This window comes from Tamandua tetradactyla, chromosome 5 (genome assembly GCF_023851605.1).
Source record: "Tamandua tetradactyla isolate mTamTet1 chromosome 5, mTamTet1.pri, whole genome shotgun sequence".
In the NCBI taxonomy this organism is placed as follows: domain Eukaryota; kingdom Metazoa; phylum Chordata; class Mammalia; order Pilosa; family Myrmecophagidae; genus Tamandua; species Tamandua tetradactyla.
Genome location: NC_135331.1, coordinates 134,191,797 through 134,199,226, shown reverse-complemented (window position 1 = coordinate 134,199,226; position 7,430 = coordinate 134,191,797). Strand labels below are relative to the sequence as shown.

At 38.3% G+C, this 7,430-nt stretch overlaps 1 long non-coding RNA gene across 1 annotated transcript; it reads right to left on the bottom strand.

Annotated features, from left to right (window-relative positions):
- Positions 1–550: 550 nt before the first annotated feature.
- LOC143682756 (uncharacterized) lies at positions 551–5,739 on the bottom strand. Its single transcript, XR_013175266.1, has 3 exons — positions 5,654–5,739; positions 2,449–2,582; positions 551–649 (listed from the first exon to the last, which is right to left on the bottom strand). It is a non-coding gene; the product is annotated as an uncharacterized LOC143682756 (long non-coding RNA).
- Between the last annotated feature and the right edge of the window lie 1,691 nt (positions 5,740–7,430).

The window sequence follows — 7,430 nt, the reverse complement described above, 5'->3', positions numbered from 1 at the left end:
AACCATCACAACACATCATATTTTTGCCCAGAACAAGAAGTATGTAGCAATGAATTCAATATCTTTACTTTAGATAAGTGGCTTCTTGATTGGAATCTTCCCTATGTGTTTCTAATCTCATCTAGAAATTGTTTTATTTCCTTACATACCATTGTATATCTTGTCCATTATTTACTTTAGGCCATTTTCAAGAGGAACAAGAGGGTTCTGTTGTAAAAGTTTGCAAATCCATAATGGCCTTGAATTGGGGGTTTCAGTTGTTTCCAGGAACACAGGACGTCAAGAGGGTACAGCCTCACAACTAGAATAAGTGGGAGGAAATAAAAAGAGGGAGGGAAAGGAGAAGGTTATCAATTACATTCCAAGATAGCGGAATGCATTACCAATATGCATGAACCTGCAGAAGAGTGTGGTATAGAGAGAAGGTGAGGCCAAGAGAAACTCAGGGCACATCACCAAATCAGAGTGTCATAGTGAGCTCAGTAAAGCAAAATTTTCTTTAAAAGACAGGCTTGAGAACCTCCACTTGACATAAAAGCATTTTACTGATCATTAAAACACTTTTTCAAGCATGTTTACCCATATGCAATAGTGAGCAGAGACTAGATTGATTGCAGGTAGATCATCTTTTGTCTTCTTTTTTTGCACCCTACAAATGAAAGGGTAATTGATTGTTGGTCTGCGAGTAATGTGATTTCCACTTTATTTATAGAAGATGAATGCAGCATAAACTCCTGACTACTTTTCATTGAATATGCTACAATGGACAAACTTATAGCAATCCTAAATGAAACAGTGTTTTCTTCTGAATTGTAACAGATTTTCTGCTATGTTTAACATTTGCTGAATACAGACAGCCTTTATGGCTTTAAGAATTAATAAAATTGAATTGAGCAACAAAACATAATGCAGTTTCAAATAAAGTACTGTTGTATTCTATTTTGTGCAAACCAATATCAAGTACCCCCCGCCCCCGTTTACAGTAAATAAGTGAAGATATTTTTGACTTTTCATAAGAATTTTTAAAGAAGCCAAGAAAGGCGAAGTTCCAGAAAATAGAAGGCTGGAAACTTGTTCTATTTGTAAGGCTAAAGGAATATATCATACTATCTCTCTATGAAGGGGTCTTAACAGACGGTGTTGTGGGATAAAGCTGAACCATACATATCATCTATGCAGCAGCAGGGAGAACCATGCCAGGCCAGGTGTGATCAGGGAAGATCATCCAGCCCCACCATGTGTCCAGTTACAGAAGAAGCTCTCTGCTTCCCTATCCTTCTCCTAGCCCCAACCTAGGAGAAGTGAGACCTCGAAAAGGCAATGATCCCAGAAACCAGATGCAACTCCCCTCTGCCCACTCCAATACAGTGGAGAGTAAGAAGTGAGAAAAGAACTGATCATGTCCTTTCCCCACTCCAGGCCTCTAGAGGCGCAAGGTATTTAAATCAGATATGAAATGGGAGTTCTAATCTAGACTAGATTAGGCATATCTTTTGATAACTGAAGGTGACTGAAAATATTGAATCTGTTCAAGATATTGTTAAGGAATGGGGGATTCAATAGAGAGTGGTTAAAATCAGCAATTGGAAAAATAGCCTATCTTAATATACCTGCTGAATTTGTCAAACCCCTTGGCACATGGCACAAGTACCATTGTGAGTTTATTAATGGGCTGAGGATTCCATCCTTTCCAGCCTTTTTCAGGGCTGTCCAATAATTAATCACACATATCTCTGAACAAATTTGAAAAGAATAAAGAGCTGAGGGGGCATTTGGGCAGGTATTTCTCAGTCTACCAATTTTAAAATGGTGTAAAAATCATGAAATCTGGAAACAGGAGATGGGGTTACACCGCCACACTGCTATAAAATCCCTGCCCATCCATGAAGCCAAGATTAAAGATGCTGGACAGAGCTCCCTGTTCTTGCAATCACCCTTTCATCTCTCATCCTCAACCATGTGACTGTTTTTGCTTAAGATTGCAAGTATGTCAGTGACTGAAGCTGCGAGCTGCCCTCAACAGAAAGGCCATGAGATGTAGTTCTCTCAGAAGAAGAGTATGTGAAATGATTCGAGGTGGAAGGATATGGAGGTCCTAGGGAGAAAGTAAGGAGGCAGATATGAAAGTGCAGCAGAGAGTTGAGGTTGAGAATGTCAACTATGAATTTGAACTGCTTGGCTTTGGATCCCGGCTCTTCCACTAACTACTTGACATTGGGCAAGATGTATGACACTTCTCTCCTGTAGTTTTCTTATCACGTAAATGAGGTTATATATTGTGCTCCTCCTAGAATTATTGTGAGGATTTAGTGTGTTAATATATCTGGAGTACTTAGAAGAACTCTAGTCTATAATAAGTACTTCATAGATGCTAATTATTAGCGTTATCCACAAAAGGAAAAATAACATTCCCAAGACAGGTAACATAAGGAAAGAGTCATCTCAAACCTTAGGCTGAGGCTAGAGGACAAATTAAGTCCATTCACAGCTGTGTAGAGCAGGTAACAGTGGTGAACAGCAGGGGAAGGACTTCTTGTTTCAGGGTAGGATGAAATGGGAATGGAAACTTCAGGCCAAGCTGGCTTGTTTCCCATATGTCAGTGAACAGAAGTAAAACAAAACCTCATATTAAATACAATAAACTCTAAAGTGACTGGGTTGTGATATTTATAATCATTTGGCACCTTGAAGGTGCATTTTACTTTTTGGGAAGGGGAGTGTTGAGCATCATTGTTGAAGGTACGAGATCCTATCACATTCATAAAGAAAAGTAGTCACAGGGAAAATATTTGAGACTCAGCTTTGTGACAAAAGCATAAAGAAAAGTAATTGAAACTTTTGGCCGCATAGAGACTGTAATCTTGGAATGATGATAATGGCTTCTATCCAGCATGGTTGTGATGGTTATAAATCATATGCAAAAAGCTAATAATATTATTTAATTCCTGCAAATTGTAGAATTCCCATTGAAGTTCTTTGAGAAGAATCAATGAGAAGGCTGAGTTGACCTGCCTTTCCTTGTGAGGCTTTTAACAGGGGGGGTTGAATATTTCCTCGTGGAGGGAAGAACTGATGGTCAACTTTTTAGTTATTCATTTCAAAGCTAGATCCAAAAGTTTTTGGATCAGAAGCCAAATGCTAAAAAATAGCAAATAAAAAGGATTAAGTATTAAAATGAACAACAGAAGCTGGTCAAAAGCATTAATGTAAAAGTGTTACATTACATGAAATGTGAAGATTATATCCAGAGTAAGGTTCACTCTTAGAAGGGGATTTCTGTGTCCATGATTATGAGGATGAAGTACTTATCAAAGGAAGCAGATGGGGCACCTCAGGCCTCAATTCTTCTGGATACAGTTAGAAATGTTACATTTCTATATATAGCACAACTTTCTGGGTTTCACTCATTTGGTTGCTTGATTCTGGCAAGGACTAGTTTCCCTGATATAAATGACAGGAAACCCATTAAATGGGGTTTCCCACACAAACCTCTCAGTTTTCCAATGCTTCCATAACTCCCCAATTTTTCCATTTGAATAAATAGGCCTGAGAAGGACCACTTTTCTCCCTGCACCCCAGCTGTGGTTCCCTCTTGTGTGTGTGTTCAGTATGTCACAGTTTCTCTTACCAACCTCTGTCTCATATTTACAATTATTAAATATTTTTTACAACTCAAGCCAATTCTATTTATTTTATAGCCAGACTGAAAAATGTATGATGTTTTAAAGCATTCAAGATCATTTTTATCTGAACTTCCAAGGATACAGTTTTACCATCTATTATGTATTTAAATATAGATGTCTAAATATTTTATATTTTTGTTGCAAAACTGAGTCTCAAATATCTTCCCTGTGACTAGAGCCCAGTGTTGTATTTTTTAGTATTCTATTTTTAAATTTAAATATGAAAATGCTATTCAACTCGAGGCATGTTAAATATTTATTTGCTATTTAAAGAAATAAGCACTCAAATAAATAATGTACATGAAAAGACAGATAAAGAGAAATGGATTTCAAAGTTATATTGTCATGATACTTTTCTGCTTTTTAACGTGTGTGCATAGTTCAGCTTTTTCATAATATTGGTCAAAGCATAAAAATACAAGTTTTCATTTCGTATACATCCTGTACTGTAGTATGAAGAACAGTACCTGTTTTCTCCCTCCACCTGACTCCTGACATAGCTGATTTGGGAGTTTCTGTGAACTGTGCTCCATAAAGGTGCCTGGACACATTCCTTTCTCTGCTACTGAGGATGAAGTCAGTGGAGTAAGGGAGGAGATAGCAATTCTTCTTGAACATTATTCCCAGAAGTCCTCACCCCCCACACAGGGCATATCAAATGGCACATATCCTCTGAGCTCTGCCCTAGGGTACAAGGGAGCCCAAGCATAGCGGGCACATGGGAAGTGAGGTGAAAACAGGGAAGTCAGGAGGAGGCAGGCAACATCCAAAGATGGATGCAGAGGTCCATACCCTCTACTTGTCTTTCTAGTAAATCTTCATACACATACTAAATCTGTATTGTTTTTTCTTTTATATTTTTGTGGAAGTATTTGAAAATATTCTAAGGAAATTATTATAGATGTGCACAAAAATGCATAAGAAACTTGCTCTGCAGCTAGGTTATATGTAATAGTGAAATATAAGTGACAGACTATTGTCTAATATTAGGTAATTGGCTGAGTATATTATGATATATCTATATAAAGGAATTTTATGCAAATATTAATGTATGTTGTGAATATATTTGGTAGCATGAAAAATATTTACAAAAGAGCATGCTTTAAGGCTATTTCATTATCCCATTTTAGAAAAAAAATGTAAAAATATATACATTCATTTCAAAATTGGAAGGATTTTGGGAAATGAGATTACGCATGGTTTTTATTTTAAAAAATTTAAACTACTTGTCTGTATTTTCTAATTTTTTAAATAAATGTATAACACATATAAAAATTTTCAAAAAATAGCTTGGGTTAATATCATTCACCTGATATGTGTCATTTTGAGTGTAAAGGGTTACCCACCTAGTGTGATTTGGGGAGCTTAAGGGAGGCTTCCAACCTATAGATCTTTTCCTAGGCTTTTGTATTATGCATTTATGAAACAAATTCCCCCATGATAATATAGTTTCTTTGGGTTATTATGCTATTATTCAATTAAAAGACAAAATCCCCAGCAGGAGTAGCACATTACTGATTTTATAGGGATCATTTTATTAAAAGTTAAAGAAGTAGGACCACCATCTGGAAGGCATTTATATTAGAAATGTGACACTCAATTTGGAAAGAAGGGCAGTCTATTGAGGCCCTGTACGGAGAGCAGCCAGTGTGCGGTGAGAGAGGACCTGGGAAATAGGGTCAAAAAGAAGGGAGCCAAGAACAGAGAGTAAGGTGCTGAAAGCAATATGAACTTGAGTAGTCTATAGGAAGATACATATTTTACTCCAAGCTCTGACAGAAATGAGCTATGTCACATCACACAAATCTCTCATTAGCCCTGGCCAAGAGATCCTATCTAACAATAACAGACATGTACTAGATGCTACCTAAGGTACCTCCTGCTCTAATATCCTAGAACTTTAGCACAGGGTCACAAAAATGTTGATCACTGGCCAAGAGCAGAGCCCCACCCTGCCTTTCAGCACTTACCCATTGTACTGGCTTGAAACCATTATGTACCCAGAAAAGCCATGTTCTTCTAATCTAGTCTCGCAGGTACAGATCTAGCGTGGGTGGGACCTTTTGATTAGGTTGTTTCCATGGAGATATGACCCACACAATTGGGGTGGGACCTTTTGATTAGGTTGTTTCCATGGAGATGTGATGGCGATGTGGCCTTACCCATTCGAGGTGGGTCTTAATTAGCTCACTGGAGTCTTTTAAAAGGAGAATATTTTGGAGAAGGCTCAGACACAGATGCTTGGAGATGCTGAGAGAGCTGTTTGAAACCAAACGCCCAGAGAGAAGGGCCAGTGGTCTTCGCCATATGCCTTCCCATGTGACAGACAAACCCTGGACTCAACTGGCCTTTCTTGAGTAAAGATATCCTCTTGTTGGTGCCTTAATTTGGACGTTTTCACAGCCTTAGATCTGTAACTTGCTCACAGCAGTAAGATTTACCAATCTGAATTGTCTGAATCTGAGACATCCATTTGACTGGGTTAGGGGAAGCTGGGGTTACTGTACCAAGGGCCGGAAATAAATGCCACACTTCTTCTTTCCCTGTGTGTCTCATGGATCACTAGAGAGACCAGAAACTTTTTCTCTTTTCTCTATCCCTCCTCAAATTTTTCTTTTATTCTCTACATCCAGCCTTACTGTCCCCTTTGCCTTTCTCCATTATGAGTAGTGGTTAAGTAAACTAGGATAGGCCTGCACACTACACGCCTGTTTCTTCACTATAGTACAGGGGAGAAAGGAGACTTAATTTGTCCCCATGTCTAAGTCATATTCTCTGTTTCAGTTTGTAAAGCTGCCAGAATGCAATATTCCAGAAAAGTACTGACTTTTACAAAGGGGATTTATTAGGTTACAAATTTACAGTTCTACGGCCATAAAAATGTCCAAATTAAGCCATCCAGAAAAAAAATACCTTGACTTTGAAGAAAGGTTACTGGCATCTGGAACATTTCTGTCAGCTGGGAAGGCACATGGCTGGCATCTACTATTCCTTGCTTCCAGTTAGTTGCTTTCAGGTTCTAATCTTGGTGGCTTTCTCTCTAAGTGTCTATGTCTCTGTTTCATCTAAGCTTCTCACTTAGTTTCTCTGGGGCAAACTCTGAGTTACATCTCTTAGTTTAGCATCTCCAAATATCTGTGTCTCTTGGTTTCATCTCTCCACCCTCTGTGTCAGCTCTGAGTTTTCTCTCATAAAGGACTTGAGGAAAGGATTAAAACCCACCTTGAATGGGTGGGTTTACAGCTTCATGAAAACAACCTAATCAAAAGGCCCCACCCACAATTGGGGGATCACATCTTTATGGAGATAATCTAATCAAGACATCCCATCCAGCAATAGGTCTGACCCCACAAGATTGGATTGAAAATACATGGCTTTTCTGGGATACATTACAGCTTCAAACTAGCACATCCTCTAGTTCAGTTTTATTCCAGAGAATGTCACTTTGAGACTATATACTGCTTTGAAAATTGTCATCCATATTTTCTTTCAAATTTGGCACATAATCCTCCTGTGATTCCCATCAGTTAGCTCTTGGGGAGGAGGAATAATAGTATCCTGAAGCTCAAACAAGACCACCTACTTCACTATAGTAGTGCTGTTTTGCGGAAGTTGAAGTCTTATTTGAAGTACTCTAGGGTTTCCTACAGAATAGTTTGATAAGGCTGAGATATTGTACTGATTTGAAAGTATTATGTACCCAAGAAAACCCATGTTTTAATCTTGATCCAATCTTGTGGGTGCAGC